We start from the raw sequence: 18133 nt of genomic DNA, 5'->3' as shown, positions 1-18133 counted from the left end.
GATAAGACCCGTCTTGGTCCAACCATGGACCGATATGGGCCAATACCCAAAACTTAAAATTTTGGTTAAATAATATTGTTTATCAAGGTTTGCAAGTAGTCAAGTATGGTATGTTGTGATGGTATTTATCAATCCAATAGCTTTTTGGTACATAAACCAAGGTATACCGAATTGTATGCTCGATATAGGGCTTATAGTGCTTGATATGCTAGGTAAATGGCCTATACTACTCGAGATAGAACTTGTGTCACCCCATATACGATGATGTATCAGGTATTTTTTTAGTTTTTCCAAATTTTTCATACTTTATTTGGACCTCAATATAAGGTACCAACACTCTACATTGATGTAGACCAATATGGTACCAATCTGTGCCTGATTGCTATAGTACTTGAGATCATGATTGTTATACTTATTGTTCGTAGCATGGTCTGCAGTACCGGTCTGTACCGTCCGGTACGGGCGGTATGTACTGGTCCGACAGGCTTCCGGTACGCGGACTGCCTATTACCGGTCCGGTACTGTAGCAGTACTGTAGTACTGCTACAGTGCTCGGCACGCCTGAATATACTGCTCGGTACACCTAGGTGTACCAAGCGGTATACCGTACTGTACCGGTACCGAGCCCAGGTCGAAACTCCGATACGGTACGGTATTGCGGATCTTGGTTCGTAGAGTAAAAATTGGATGGTTAAAATGAAGAGGACCATCAAGAGTTTTAGTAATCACTATGCATCCTTTAAATTAAAAGAAAAATCTAAAAGTAAGTTGTTAAGTCAATAATACTCTATGGATCTAAGCAATGATAAATTAGTTGCTAGGCTAAGAAGGACAAGAAAGCACTCTTCCTCATCTACCAAGGACTAGATGAAGGCAATCTTAAGAAAGTTGCAGTCACCAACACCTCCAAATATGCTTGAGACATTATTCAAAACTCTTTCAAAGGAGTTGAGAAGGTGAAAAAAAATCGACTTCAATCACTTTAGAGCCAATTTTGAAACTTTACAAATGAATGAGTCCGAGACTACTTCAGATTATTTTACAGAAGTTCTTACTATTGACAATCAATTAAGAAGAAATGATAAGAATCTAGAAGATGTTCGTGTGGTCGAAAAAGTACTTCGATCAATACATGAGAAGTTTAACTTTATTGTGGTCTTTATGCAAGAATCAAAGGATTTAGACCAAATGATTCAATATAAGCCAATGGGTTCTTCACAAGCACATGAACATTTAGTCAATAAAAAGAAACTAGATACGGTGGAGCAAGTCCTCCAAACAAAGTTCACTTTAAAAGAAAGAAATGAAAGCTCAAGTGATTGTGGTCATGGAAGAGGTCGAAGATGTGGAAGAGACCGTGGTTGTGGTGGAGGACATGGCTAAGGAGGAAGAGGAAGAAACAATAAGAAAGACCAAAGTCCAAAACAAGAACAAGAAAGAGGAAATACAAAATGCCAAAAGTATAATCATTCTAAAATTCAATGTTATTGTTGCAAAAAATGTGATCATTATGCTTCTGAATGTTATTACAACAAAACAATTAAGTTGAGGAATATATTAAGTTATTAACTATGCTAAAAACAAAGAAGAAGACTCTCTTTTATTGCTAGCACATAAAGAAGAAGATATAGTCATGCAAGACAAGTGGTACATGGACACTGGAGCTAGCAATCATGTGTGATTACAAAAACCTGTTCATGAAGTTGGAAGAAACAGTGAATGGATAAGTCTACTTTCGAGACTCCTCAAAGTACCGATGAGAGGCAAAGGCAACATCTTGATCTACCTCAAAGATGGAAATCATTAATTTATTTCAAATGTTTAATATGTGCTAGATATGAAGAATAAGATTTTTAGTCTTGGACAACTCTTAGAATATGTTATGATATTCATATGAAAGACAAACAACTATTTCTTAGAAGTAACACAAATTGCTTAATTGCTCATGTGGAGATGTCAAAGAATAAATTATTTATCTTAACCATTAAGCATGATGTGGCACAATGTTTTAAAAACTTGTGTGAAAGATTCCTCATGACTTGGACATTTGAACTTTGAATATCTCAACTTGCTATCAACTAAGTACGATCTTCGCCAAGGATTGTTGTATTGTTAGAAACGGCACGATTTTGGCGGTACATATCAGTCCGGGCGTGGATTGATACGTGGAAAACCCCGTTATGGGCGGTCTGCATTAAAATTATAAAAAAAATTAAAAAGTGATGGGCCCAAGTCCTTTTCAACGTTAAAAAAAACATATTAGGGCTCTTCTCACATACGAAACCGTGGCACTGCCTTTTTGCCGCTGCGATGTTGCAGCAGCGCTACCTCTTCACCGCTACAACAACGCCACCTCTTCGCTGATTTGCCACTGCAATGCTATAGCGATGCTGCCTCTTCGTCGCTTCACTGTTGCGATGCTGTAGTGGCACTGGCTCTTCGCCACTTCGCCAATGCGATGCTACAGCGGTACTGCCTCTTTGCTGCTTCGTCGTAGCGATGCTGCAGCGACACCGCCTCTTCGCCGCTGTGATGCTATTGCTTCACTTCGATGCTATTGTTGCTGCCATTGCTTCTCAGGTATCGCTGCACTTCTTCTCCTACTCCTTTTCTTTCTTCTTCTTCCTTCTTTCTTTCTCCTTCTTCCTCCTCTGTTCCTCCATTAGAACTTCCTCTTCAACATCTTATTCTTACTCGTCAAAACATCAGTATGGACTAGCGTACTATCTGTCGATACATCGTACCGAGTGGCACATGTCGTGCCACCAGCCGGCCGGCACACCGGTTCGAACCGGTAAGTCAAACCTTGATCTTCGATATATACAACACCCAAGTCAAATATGTGAAGGGTGTGTTCTTGCCAAACAACCATGAAGAAGCTTTCCACATCGGTGCATTCTTGCTAAACTTTAGAGCAAAGAAGCCACTTCAACTCATTCACATCGATGTTTGTGGTCTCATTGCTCCAACATATTTTGATTAGCATCATTGTTTTTTAACTTTTATCAATGATTATACAAGAAAAACTTGGGTTTATTTTTTGAAAGAAAAACTTGGAAAGTCTTTATCATATTCAAGAAGTTTAGAACTTTTGTAAAGAATAAAAGCGGCTTCTACATCAAAACCATTCACTCCAACCTGGGTGGTGAATTCACCTCCAAAGTATTTGAAGATTTTTATGATGAATATGACATTCGACATCAACTCACAACACTATATTCTCTCCAACAAAATGGTGTGGTGGGAGAAGGAATCAAACGATTCTTAGAATGGCGAGAAGCATGCTCAAGACCTAAAACATGCCTAAAGAATTTTGGACTGACATGGTGGGCTTAGTGTTGTTGAATCTCAGATTTTGATGATGAAACTAATTGATAGTGTTTATCTGATTTGCGTTTTGAGTGATGCGAGAAGCTTTGATCAAGGAGAGACAATTAAAGCAGGAAGAATCATGTTAGGCCGGAGAAAAACATGTCAGAAGATTGGACGTTGCGCTGAAGGATCAATCGACGTATCGACAGAAGGCTTCGGGCCATAGGTTCGGGCATTGGGCCAAGAAGAGCGAAAATTGCACCAAGAAAATCGAAGTTGCGGAGGTCAACTGGTCCATTGGGCAATAAGCCGCATGAGAGGACGATACGCCGAAGAATCAAACAAAAAGTCGATGAACCAATGACATGCCGGACAACACTTGATTCAAGCTTTATAACAATTGTATAGATTGAAGTAGGTTTTAGGTGTAATTGGGTTGGAATTGGGCCAACTAAATTAGGGGCCAGTTGAGCCTAAGTCTGAGCTATGTTGGGCCAAGTGAAAGGCCCAAACAATGATCCAACAGGTGGAACCGTCGTGGCATAGTCTCCGAGACTATGTCAGGCGGTGGTACCGCCTAGTGGCAAGGTGTCAGGCGGTGGTACTACCAGATTGGGCGGTGGTATCGCCCAGTGTCAATGTTGCAGGCGGTGGTACCGCCAGGACCTAGGAAACCCGAGATGAGACACTTTTAAGCTCCAAGTTTGAATCGACTTGAGGCCTATAAATATCCCTCTCATCCCTAGTTAATTTACACAAAAATTGAGAGCAAAAAAGGAAGAAAATGTTGTTGTAATCTTGTGTGAACTCCTCTCAAACTCTAAGTGTTAGTGAAGTCTAAGAGAGGGGATAGTGGGGGGTGTAAAGGTTGTCGTCTAAACCTGTGAAAAGGAGAAGGGTATAAAAAGGGTAGTTGATCTTCGCCCATTGAAGGAAGATCGTTAGTAGATGCCGATGAACTCGACGGAAGAGGAATCGGTGGAGTGGATGTAGATCACGACAACCGAACCACTATAAAACAGTTTGCATTTCTTTTTGAGCAATTTACCTTTACTGCAAATTGCTTTACCTTCTTATTTCTTTCACTACACTCCCGTATGCTTTCAAATTAATATCTTTCCGAAACGGGTTTAATCGAAACGAGATTTTTGAACTGACGACGTTTTTTTTCCGCTGCACTAATTCACCCCCCCCCCCCCCCCCCCCCCCTTAGTGCTGACTCGATCCTAACAAGCGTTTATATCCTAAATTAGTATCCTACATTGAGCTTGGAGAACAAAATTCCACAAGAGGCATGGACCGAAAGAAAACCGAGTGTCTTACACTTCAAGGTATTTAGGTGCATTGGTTGTGCACATGTACCTTATCAAAGAAGAACCAAGTTGGAAGACAAGAGCTCCAAACTCATCTTTGTTGGGTATGACACTAAATCCAAAACCTACAAATTATTTGATCCTAACAATTCAAATGTTCTAATAAGTAGGGATGTGGAGTTTAATGAAAAAGGTGTTTGAAATTGGGAGAGCAACATCAAAGAGTTGTACAAAGACATACAAAAGCAAATGAAGTTTGAAATTACTTCACTATCTTCTACACAATCATCTTCAAAAGATAGTCTAATACAACAAAGGACAAGAAGTCAGATTTATATAAACTAACTAATGAATTGCACCTTATTTGTCTCCTTGCAGATTGTGTACCACTTCAATATAAAAATGTCATGAAAGATAAAAGGTGGAAGGATGCTATAAACGAAGAGATCATTTTTATCGTGAGAAACAAAACTTGGGAGTTAGCATCACTATCTCAAGCAAGATTCGCAATACCGTACCATACCGGTATTTCGACCTGGGCTCGGTACCGGTATGGTATGGTATACCGAGCGGTACACTCAGGTGTGCCGAGTACTGTAGCACTGCTACAGTGCTACAGTGTGCTGCTACAGTGATACAGTGTATTCCACGTACCGGCAACCGATCGGACCGGTACATACCGCCTGTACCGGACGGTACAGTTCGGTACTGCAGACCCTGATCTCAATAACAAAATGCTATTGGTGCGAAGTGAGTTTACAAAATCAAGAAAAATGCACAAGGCCAAGTTGAGAAATACAAAGCTAGATTGATGGCAAAGAGTTACAAGCAAAAATTTGGCATCAACTATGATGAGGTATTTGCCCCTGTTATCCGAATAGAAACTATAAGATTGATTATATTCATTGCCATATAAAACAATTAATCAATTTATCAAATAGACATTAAATCTGTATTTTTGAATGGTTTTCTTGAAGAAATATCAAATATACATAGAACAACCATTGGGTTACATTAGAAAGGGGCATAAAGAAAAAGTTCTTAAGTTAAAGAAAGCTTTATATGGTTTAAAGCAAGCACTTAGAGCATGAAATACTAGAATTGATGCCTACTTGAAGCAAAATGGTGATGACTAATGACCAATATTCTTATGAAAGTGCCCTTTATAAGAAGATGAACAAAATTGAAGATATATTAGTTGCTTGTATGTAGATGATCTTGTCTTTATTGGAAGCAACTCACTTATGTTTTAAATATTCAAGCAAACAATAATTTAAGAACTTGAAATGGCTGACATTTGACTCATGACCTATTTTCTCAACATCGAAGTGAAGTAAGTAAAGAACGTATCTTCATTTCACAAGAAGGATATGCAAAACAAGTTCTAAAAAGATTCAAGATAGAAGATTGCAAACTGGTTAGCACACTAGTTGAATGTGGCCTCAAACTTTTAAGACAAGATGGTGGTGATACAATTGATCCAATCTATTTCAAAAGCTTAGTAAGAAGCTGGAGACATCTAACTTGCACGAGACTAGATATTCCATATAGATCCAGATTCAGCAAGTCAATTTATAGGAGAACTAAAAACGACACACATGAAGGCTGCTAAAAAAATTTTATGCTACATCAAAGGTACCATAACTCGTGGTCTACTATATTCATATTCTAATGATTTTCGACTTGTTGGTTATTCTGATAATGATTCGAATGGAGCTCTAGAAGATCAAAAAGTACAATTGGCTTTGTTTTTATATATGGGTGAGATCGTTTTCACTTGGTATTCGAAGAAGCAATCTATTGTAGCATTATCTACATGTGAAGCGAAATATATGGTGACATCATCATATGTATGCCATGCTATATGATTAAGGAAACTCTTGAATGAAGTAAATTATGCATAACATCAAGGTACACAGATAAATGTTGATAACAAATCAGCGATTGGATTGGCCAAGAACCTGGTTTTCTATTAACAAAGCAAGTGTATCGATGTTCTCTTTCATTTCATTCGAGATCAAATCAAGGAGAAGAAAGTTTCATTGCACTACATCAAATCCGGTGATCAGATTGCAGATATTTTCACCAAGCCCCTTAATTCGAAGATATTTTTCAAGATGAAGATATTGCTTAGTATGTGTGCTAAAAATGAATTAAGTTTTAGGGAGTTTTAAGAGAATTAAACTTAATTATAAAAGATGATTGAAACCTCTCTCATGATCACATGGGTGAAAACAATTGTAATCTCTAGAATTTAGTGAGAATAGAGGTTACATAATGATAAAGATCACTATAAGAAGGTTATGAAAATAATAAACCACTAGTAAATTTGATAAGTTATATAGAATAAAAGTATCTGAATGAAGCCTTACAATTGAGTCTTATAACTCTCATCTATGACTCTATAAATAGATGGGATTTGTAATGTTAAAGTAGAGAGAAAAAGTGAGAAAAGAAAAGTATAGAGAATTGTCCACAAGAGCTCTTGCATCATCCCTCAACTCTACCACTCTAACTCTCTATCTCTTCTTTTCATTTGCCTATCAAATATAGCTTTATTAAATGATAAAATGAGGAGAATTATTAAGATGGTATAGACCAAGGATTGAAATTTTGTACCGTATCGGAGTTTCGAGATTCGCTCGGTACGGTATGGTACTACTGTATACCGAGCGGTACATTTCGATATACCGCTGGCAAAAAATTTTTTTTACAACGTCACCTCTCTTCTCCCCACACGGGGCGACGTTGTCGAGGCGATGTCGCAGAAAAAATGAGGCAATGTTGCCTCTCTTCTTCTCATGCAGTCACGGACTTAGCTGGAATTGCCTAAGTTATAAGGCACCCTTACGGTAAAGTCACGGACTTAGTTGAAGTTGTCTAAGTCGTAAAGCACCCTTGCGCCAACTCCTCGGACTTAGCTAGGATTGCCTAAGTCATGAGGCGCCCTTGCAAGATATGCATCCGCAAAGGGTCAGCCTAGTTGCAATCTCGTATAGGTCCCAAAGGACTTGCGAAACAGAAAGTTGATTAGTTTGAAAACGAGCGACGGACAAGTCCCAAAGACTCGCGACGAGGGAAGCTTTACAAGCAATTCAGTGAGCACCTTGAGTGCAAGAGAGAAAAGAGAGCAAGGAGAAAATAAAGACTTTAGAAAGTAGAACGAAGAGTTACAAGTCCGCAAACAACTGCTCACCGGGTGCCGGGCACGAAGGTAAGTTCTCGTCAAGTTAACGTGCGAACTTGTGAAGATTGTTCAACGCCCGACACTACCCCGAAGCCCCATCCCCCTGGTGCCACCCGGGGGGTTCCAGGGTACTAAAATGGCTAATGTTTTGCATGAGGCTGCGGTCTGTAGAAAACAAGCCATGGCACGTAAATTGAGCCATTTTGGGGTAGTTTGGCACGACGCAGTGAGAGGTCGCACTACAGCGCTGCGAACTATCGTTGCTTTCATTTTTCAAGCAAAAACACACAAAACTATCATGTCTCTGTACAAGCATGCAAAAGCGACGAACGGTTTGTTGAATGAAGTTATTGCGGGTGCGCGATGACCGTTCGTAACATTCTCCCCCACTTAAGCTGTCGATGCCCTCGTCGACGCATGCTAGAAGGCTTTGATGACTGCTTCTTCATGTCATAGGGCGTCTTCAGGCTCCCAACTGGCTTCGGTCCGGGGAAGCTTTTGCCATTTCACAAAGTACTCGGTCTGCTCAGCTTCATTGGGTAGCTTCGTCTTGCAATCCGCTAAAATGGTTTCAACTTGCTTCTCGTAGGAGGCTCTGGTTGGGGGTAGTCGAGTTGGAACACTTCGGGAAGCATCTTGCGGATTTGAGTGGCAGGCCTTCAAGTTGATGGCATGAAAAACATTGTGAATTTTGAGCCATTAATAATCGTCCCAGGAACCGAGCATCTCGATCATTGATAATATTATGCGGGACTCCCCAATACTTCAACATATTCTTCATCATCAGCTTAGCCGCCTCCTCTACTGAACAGTATACGGGTGCAGCAATGAAAGTTGCATATTTTGAAAATCGATCGACCACCACGAGTATCGATCTGATTCCCCCTATTGCCGGAAAGCTCAATATGAAGTCCAAGGAAATGCTCTACCACGGTCTTTCTGGTACGGGCAACGGCTCCAAAAGTCCTAGTGGCTTCCGTTGCTCCACCTTATCTTGTTGGCAAGTAAGGCACGTTCGAACATATTCCTCCACATCAGTCCCTATCTTTGACTAGTAGAAGGCTCTCTTATTTGGTGAATGTCCGGATGTCCTGCCCAAAGGGAATCTTGACACTCTCTCAAGTGTTCACGTCTCAAATTGTCCACTCGAGGAATATAAACCCTATTCCCTTTTATGTAGACGAGTCCCTCTTGGACCCAAAATCGTCGTGCCTTGCCTTCTTTGATTAGTTGCATCAGGGTTACTACCTAAGGATCATTGTACAATCTATCCCTAATCCAGGAAAGGAAGTTGGAGTGTAGCTGACTTGCTTGGCCTCCGCCCTCTAGCTGCATGGCATTCACCCACTCTACTTTCCGGCTCAATGCATCAACCACGACATTTGCTCTTCCGGGCTTGTACTCTATTGTCATATCAAACTCGGCTAGGAAGTCCTGCCATCGTGCTTGCTTTAGGGAGAGTTTCTTTTGAGTTTAGAAGTAACTCAAAGTGATATTGCCTATTCTCAACACAAATCGCGATCCGAGAAGGTAGTGCTGCCAAACTCGTAGATAGTGGACCACCGCTATCATCTCCTTCTCGTGCACCGAATACTGTCGCTCTGTCTCGTTGAGCTTACAACTCTCGTAGGCCAACGGGTGACCCTCCTGCATGAGTACTCCCCCAATAGCGAAATCTGAAGCATCTATATAGACTTCGAAGGGCTCCCCATAGTCCGACAATTTGAGCACCAGTTCTTCCAACCAAGGTTCGCCGTACCGTACCGTACCGGCGTTTCGACCCACGCTCGGTATGGTACGGTACGGGTGTACCGACCGGTATACCGAGGTGTACCGAGCGATACACCCGATTTCACCGATTTAACCCTCCAAAAATACCTGAAAATAAAAAAAAAAGTTAGGATAAGGTTTTCAAGTTACAAATAAATATAGTAATAGTATAAGTTTGACAAAATCAATGTAAATTAGATAAGAATAGCATCACATATCTTTTTCGGGCTTTGAGGTAGTCTTGTTCGAGATTCGTATTTCAGCTCGTTATAGATTGAAATATCTACAGAAAAATTAGTTGAATTGTTAGACTATTTTGTTACAATATAAACTCTAAAATTCAAATGAATTAAATAATCATATATCTAGATATACCTGATTGTTAATTCTACCACCAAAACGAACGACGGGCCTCCACGGGTGGTGGATCAGGGTCCTCGATCCGATACATATCAATATGATATGTTTGTTGGACCCAATCATGAAATTGATCCCATGACATAGTGTATTGATACACCGTATGCCATTGATGCATCAATGTGGTGCTGATCGTAGATTGATCGTCATGAATCATATTTGTTCGAGGCAGCTCTTGAGGCATATATTGATGTTGTTCTGTATCATGCTGTTGCTCAGAGAAGGATGACCAACTATCACCATACTGTTGTTGCCCATATGATTCTCCATAATACGATTGCTGTGAATACGATGAGTCTCTTTCTGTGTCTATATCATGTATGCTCTGTCGCATTTGTTCATATTCATCCACTGCCTTCCCCTTCTCCTTTCCCTTCCGCGCATAAACTTGACCAGTACCTTGTCGAGTTCCATGATCTGAATCTTGAGTGGCATGTGTAAAATATTGCTCCTCAGTCCATTCACCACCCTCAAGTTGTGCAGACGAGACCAACGACTGCCCGGTATCACCGCCATCATCTGTTGAGGCACTGCTGTCCGTGTTGCTATCATGTCTCTGGACCGAGCGAGAAAGAGAATGTGATTGTGAAGGTGTCTCGTCGCCCGACTCGATTCTTTCCAACGATGCAACTGATGCTACTGCCTTCCCCTTTGCCTTTGTACGTTGGGCGAACGAGTGTGACCGTTGGGTATCGGTAGTTCCTCGAGCAGTTTGACTCATACCATGTTGTAATCGAGAGGGATTTTCCACCTGTTGGGGTTGTGCTTCTTCTTCTTCTTCTATTGCCTCGATGGTAAAACGCGAAGGACGCTGAGGATCTCCCGCCTCATCAAGTAGAGGATCCTCTTGGTTCTCTGCTGCTTCAACCCAATCTAACATTGGCTCTGAATCTTCGTTGTAGAATTAGAGGTCAATGGGATCAATATCTGGTTCCTCTGGCTCCTTATCCAACTCAGCACATCGTAATTTTAGCCGCATGTTATAATGGACATATACTAGTTTCTCTAACCGTCTGTAGGAGAGTCTGTTGCGGACCTTCGTATGAATCAATGCAAACGTTGACCAATTACGTTCGCAACCACTAGATGTTGTTGTCTGTGAAAGTATACGAACGGCAACCTTCCTTAAATGTGGTGCATCGCCTCCAAATTGTAGCCACCACTCGACTGCAAAAAGATATAAATAAGATTTTATTAGCATAACAAATAATCAACATTAAATATAATTGATAATCAATATGCATAACTTTTTCTCACCAGGATCCATAGTGTAACGGCACGATACAGCTACAACGTCGGAGAATGAACCAATTGTTTCTCGAAATAATCGACCCTCCATAAAAGCATCGGTTGCCTCGGTAGTGTTTGGCAAGAGCCGATATATAACATTTCGTAGTGTCGTTAGGAGATTATTTTGCGTTCCGAGAGCATATCGATATTGAATTGCTGGGTTTAGATAATACGCTGCAAAACATAATTTTATTAGTATGATTTTTTATTATCTAAATAATAATAAATTAAATTATTCTGAATATGAATTTACCTGCATTATGGATATCTTGATCCATATGAACATCGGTCCGACGATCAATGATTCGTACATATTGGTCGGCCTTAAAATCATCTTTGAATGCTTTCCTGACCTCCTCTCTTGCTGAAATCAACATATATTTAAGATACGGCATTTGTGGACGCTTGTCCATATCGACCTTACGGAGGACAATATAAAGTGGTTCCACACCTTTTATGATTTCTGCTATAGTATCCCAAAATCTAGAGGAAAGAATGGCCTTTTCTATCTTCTTTCCATCACTCAATTTTGAATATCTGGATTCAGACCACTCTTGTGAGCTAGCCATTGCCTTCAAGCCTTGCCTTTTTTGCTGTAATGACTTTAATGCAATAAAATTGGTAGCAAACCGAGTAATTCCAGGTCGAAGTACCTCACCATTTACATACTTTTGCATTAATGCGTGGACCCAATGATGATTATATATAAATTTGGTAATTGATTGTGCTCGAGCTACACATTTTTTGACCGCATCCAACTCACCAATATCCTTCAACATTAGATCTATGCAATGAGCTGCATATGGAGTCCAAAACAAAGTTTTTCTTTTTTCCATCAATTGCAAACCGGCCTTTTTGAAATTCGCTCCATTGTCGGTTATTATTTGTACAACATACTGTGGTCCAATCTCCTCTACCATAGTGTCCATCAAGCTCTCAATGTAGTTTGCATCTTGGATCTTTTCAGAAGCATTAACGGACTTATGAAACACCACTCTTCTATTGCAATAAACAAGAAAGTTGATGATACTCATTCTTGTTGGTCCTGTCCAACTGTCACACATCAATGTCACCCCATATTCTTCCCATTGCCTCTTGAAGGATTTGATCCAATCCTTTATTTCTGCCACCTCCTCATCTAAGTACACGCCGTGAATCTCCTTTGGTGTTGGAGGTTGGATCCCCGTGCCAGACTTTTGAATAGAGGAGATCATGCTCTGATAATATGGACCTTTGGCTGTATTGGTTGGAATCCTATGAAAGTTAAACCATTTTGAGATTGCCTTCCCAATATCCCGTTTTTTTTCTTTTGTGTATACATCGTCAATCCGTGTTTGTTTCGCTGTTTGTGGGGGATAGGCTTGCGGATCAATATCAACAATATCTGGTGCGGACCTCCTGCCAAGACCTCTCATAAAACCACGAAGTCCACCATATCTCATGCTACTAGTTCGGCCTAGCTGAGAAGGAGCAGTTGGTTGCCTCATGCTGGTTGACCTCTGGATTCCACTACCAGTGCCATGCTCAAATTGTGAGTCAGGTCGTCGATGCCTCATTGCTTCATCGACCGTATACTGATGCTCCAATGATGCACGAATCCCAGCTGTGAGATCCGGGTCGACTTCATCGTCGCAACCCTCATACTGATCATAAACCGGTTCCTGTGTAGCCCTATGATATTCTTCCTCAACTCTTGCCTTCTTTTTTAATGTATCTTCCTTTGTTTGTTTAAGCTTGCTTTGAAATAATTTACGGATCTCCGTTGGAACTTTCTTGCATTTTGCAACATCAAGATACCCACCAGCCAAATGCATTTTCACTCGAGTTATTCCTCCACCTTTGCCAATGTAGTCACAATAAATACATTGCCAATGATGACGGTTTCCATCTAGCTTTCGGGCATGAACCCATGCATCATCATGTGGCTGTTCCTTTGGTGCCATGATCCTATCAAATTTAATTCAAATAAACTATAAAGTATAAACATATTAAATTGACCAAATATCGATCATAAATCACTAATCACAACATTAAGTAATTTTATTAAAACATAACTAATTATATTTTATTATCATAAATATGTTACATGCATAAAATAAGTATTAACATCATTAGATACAATAATTATGTGATTAACATAGTTAATTTTTCACTAATTACTTCTCATTCAACACTATAAACATGGCAAACACCCTAATAGATATTAAAGATATTAGATTCACATAAAATCAAATAAATTTCGATTAAATCATCGTTAAAATGACTAATTACAGTATTAAATAACTTTAATAAATTATAATTAAACTTATTTTACCATCATATATATGTTAAATACATAAAAGAAACATTAAATATGTAATTTTAATCCAATATGATTCAAATTATGATAATTATCATTTATCTACACTAATTATACGATTAATATAGTTAATTTTTCACTAATTACTTCTCTTTCACCACTATAAACATGACAAATACCTTAATAGGTATTAAAGACATTAAATTGATATAAAATCAAATAAATTTTGATTTAATCATCATTAAAATAACTAATCGCAGCATTAAATAATTTTAATAAAATTTAATTAAACTTATTTTACTATGATAAATATTATTCAATATTTACTATGCATGAAAAACACTAACCATAATCTTAAATATCTTAATTACTTTCTAATTAAAGAAAACGAATACATACCTCTTGATTAGAAAGTTCTTCCTCTTGATCTTTCCAAATTAGCCTCAATTGAATTCACAAATCGTTATTTTATAGAGTTTAGGAGAGAAAAGAAAAGTTTGAGAGAGAGTTTAAGAGAGTATAATGAAATAGGGGAGAGAAGATTTGTTTAAATAGGAGGAGAAAGGGCTCCAACGGTCAATTTGACCGTTGGAGCACTGTAGCACTGCTACAGTGTGGTAACGGTCGATTTCGACCGTTACCGAGTGGTACCGGTCGAAATCGACCGTTACCGAGTGGTACCGGGCGGTAACGATCGAAATTTCGACCGTTACCGCCCGATATTAGGTTTTTTGGGTGTACCGCCCGGTAGCGGGCGGTCCGCGTACCGGTCACCTATCGGACCGGTACGTACCGCCCGTACCGGGCGGTACGATTCGGTAAGTCAATCCTTGCTTCCAACACAGTAGCCTTTAGATCTTGGAACGCAGCTTTATATTTGTTGGATCATCTCCAAGGCTACTCCTTCTTCAGCAACTCTATCAGTGGAGCTGTGCGCTTCGAATACCCAGTTTATGTTCCTCAAGAAGACAATTTGAGGCGTAAACTCTTGAGAAAGTGTCACGATTCCCTTTAGGCCGGACATCCGGGCATTCATCGAACATTGGCTCTTATGGAGAGGGTCTTCTATTGGCCGAAGATGGGAAGTGATGTGGAGGAATATGTTCGAACTTGGCTTACTTGCCAATAAGATAAGGTAGAGTAACGAAAACCGGTTGGACTTTTGGAGTCATTGCCCATACCAGAAAGGCCATGGGAGAGCATTTTCTTGGACTTCATATCAAGCTTACCGATAGTAGGGGGACTCGGATCGATACTCGTGGTGGTCGATCGGTTTTCAAAGTATGCAACATTCATTACTACACCCCTACACTGTTCAGCAAAGGAGGTGGCCAAGTTGATGATAAAGAATATGGTGAAGTATTAGGGAGTCCGGCATAATATCATCAGTGATCGAGATGCTCGGTTCTTAGGGCGATTCTAGACTGAGCTTTTCAAATTGATAAGGTATTGGCCACCCCTAGACTGATGGCCAAACTGAAAGAATAAATTCGCTCCTTGAGCAATATCTTCGACACTACGTGAGTGCTAACCAACAGTATTGGGTGAAGCTATTAGACATTGCTCAATTCTCCTATAACTTGCAGCAGAGCTCTGCGTCCAACAAGAGCCCCTTCGAGATCATTACGGGACAGTAGCCGCCGACTCCTCACACCTTGGCAATTAGTTATACTAGGAGTAGTCCACCAGCTTATCACTTTACGAATGAATGACACCGAAATGTAGATATTACACGAGCTTACTTGGAGAAGGCAACCAAAAAAATGAAGAAGTGGGCAGACTTGGGAGGGCGACTACAGGAGTTTAAAGTTGGCGACTTGGTGTTGGTGAAGCTCCAACCAATATCTCTCCAGTTCTTTAGGCAAAAAGTGCACAAGAGATTAGTGCGCAAGTACGAAGGACCCTTCCCAATTATCAGCAGGGTAGGCAATGTTTCCTACAAGTTGCAATTGTCGGCGTGGCTAAAAATTCACAATGTCTTCCATACAAGCAACTTTAAAGCCTACCACTCAGATCCATAAGATACTTACTAAAGTGTTCCAACTCGGCTACCCCTTTACCAGAGCTTCCTATGAGAAGCGAGTTGAAACCATTTAGCGGATCGCAAGACAAAGCTACCCAACGGATTGGAGCAAACCGAATACCTGGTAAAGTAGCGAAAGCTTCCCCGAACATAAGCCAGTTGGGAGCCTGAAGATGCCCTACAACATGAAGAAGCAATCAACAAAGCCTACCAACAAGCGTCATTGAGGGTGTCGACAGTTTAAGTGGGGGAGAATGTCACGAACGATCGTCGCACACCCATAACATCTTCGCTCAACGAATTGTTCATTGCTTTTTCATACTTGTATAGATGCTTGACAGCATGTTTTGCCTCAATTTTGTATATTTTTGCTAGAAAAATGAAAGCAAGAACAGTTCACAGCGTTGCAGTGTGACCACTCACCACACCGGGCAAAACTACCCCAAAATGGCTCTATTTTCACGCGTCATGGCCTGTTTTCTGCAAACCATAGCTGTGAGAGAAACGTTAGCCATCTCAGACCCCTAGAACCCCCCAAGTGGCACAGGGGTGGATGGAGCTTCAGGATAGTGTTGGGCATTGATCGATATACACAAGTTCACATGTTAACTTGACGGGAACTTGCCATCACGCCCGACACCCGATAAGCAGTCGTTTGTGGACTTACAACTATTTGTTTTGCCTTCTAAAGTCTTTGTTTTCTCCTTCCTCTCTTTTATCTCTTGCACTCAAAGTGTTTGCTGAATTGCTTATAAAGCTTCCCTCTTCGCAAGACATCGAGACTTACTCTTTTTACAAGTCCTTCGGGACCTGAACGAGGTTACAAATTAGCTGACTCTTTGCAGAAGGATATTGCAAGAGCGCGTTATGACTTAGGCAATCCCAGCTAAGTCCGAAAAGTTGGCGCAAGAGTGTTTCACGACTTAGGCAACTCCAGCTAAGTCCATAAGTTTGTCATAAGGGTGTCTCATGACTTAGGCAATTCTAACTAAGTCCGTGATAATGTACCAGAACACCAGTACCAACAGGACAACCAATACATATTAGTTCAACTAGGGACTTATACGCCTAGTCGATACAAGACAGCAAACCTTGCTTCTTATTATATTGTTGGTTCACAATGATACAGCTTCTGCCATATTATTTCATTAGCAGCACATAATTTACTAGGATTAAATACGGTGAAAAAAGTTCCACGCATGGGTCCTGATAATATGCAATATTGATATGAAGTGGAGTCACACTAAGGACCCACACCATCATATTAGTGGTAAGAATAGGTAATATGATGTTATTATACATCAAATTTGTTAGTCTTGATTGCTTATAAGCTAAAACATGTTTGTGTATGCATGTATCTTTAGATAGAGCACATGTTCCTTTTTCTACATATGTTTCAATATAATATTTATCGTTTTCTATACTGAAACAACTTTAATTTTATGAATATTCTATGTATATATCAAGAGAAGTTGGGAGATACTGAATTTTATGAATATTTACTGTTTTCTAGACTGAAACAACTTTAAGATCTTGACCTACTGAAATTGACCTAGAAGTGTGTCACCATATGTGGCAGTGTACGTGGCATATTGATGCATGGCTTGGATCGTGCAGATCTAGGTTTTGGTTGGTTGAAAGCAGCCTAAAGTATGCCGTGATACATGCTGGTATATTGAGTGTTAAGCATAGATGAAACCTGTACCGGTCTAACCATGGAACGACACATATATGACACCTGAAATGTCAATTATTGAAAATATAATATCAACATCCTCAGGTTGAGGCAATCAGGTTTTGGTTGGTTGAAAGCAGCCTAAAGTATGCTGTGATACATGCTGGTATATTGAGTGTTAATACGATGGCATAGATGAAACCTGTCCCAGTCTAACCATGGAACGACACAGATCTGACACCTGAAATGTCAATTATTGAAAATGTAATATCATCCTCAGGTTGAGGCAATCAGACAAGGTTAAAATAACAGAATTGGTATTCTTTGGGATATCTAGAAGACTAGAACAACAAGTAATTATCCTGAATACATATTTCAGATATTAAACAGCCTACAGAAGCAGTTGATTCATTCAGAATTAGTTTTAAAAGAATATTTTTAGCATGCTAAATGTTCTTAATTGCTATGCTATGTAAGAAAAATCTATAAAATTTTGAGCTACATTGAGAATTCCAAAATGAAAGGCGAAAACCTAGTAAAGAGAAAATAGGAATTAATTTGTCAAAGATCAAACTCTAAATTCTTCACATATCACTTATACTTGTTTCCTAACAGAACATTTAAAAGTGCAAATCATGATCAAATTCCAATATTCATAGTAAGAAACACTCTCTTCATGACCACTGGAAGACAATGTATGAATTAGAGAAGGAAAACAATCTTCCAAAAGGAATCAAAGAAGGAAAAAAACAAATAGGAGCAGGTGGATACCTAATACCTTAACTACTAGGCCAGAAGAGTGCAGCAAAGAGAACAATCTAAATTTAAAAGTGCATTAATATGAGGT

The 18133-nt window shown here is 39.8% G+C and overlaps 1 protein-coding gene across 2 annotated transcripts in view; it reads right to left on the bottom strand.

Moving 5' to 3' along the window:
- LOC135625657 (AP-1 complex subunit gamma-2-like) overlaps positions 1 to 18133 on the bottom strand; it is a 104099-nt gene that overhangs the window by 58577 nt on the left and 27389 nt on the right. The window lies entirely within an intron of this gene.

Source organism: Musa acuminata, chromosome BXJ2-10 (assembly GCF_036884655.1).
Source record: "Musa acuminata AAA Group cultivar baxijiao chromosome BXJ2-10, Cavendish_Baxijiao_AAA, whole genome shotgun sequence".
Classification (NCBI taxonomy): domain Eukaryota; kingdom Viridiplantae; phylum Streptophyta; class Magnoliopsida; order Zingiberales; family Musaceae; genus Musa; species Musa acuminata.
This window is presented reverse-complemented; position numbering and strand designations above follow the sequence as displayed.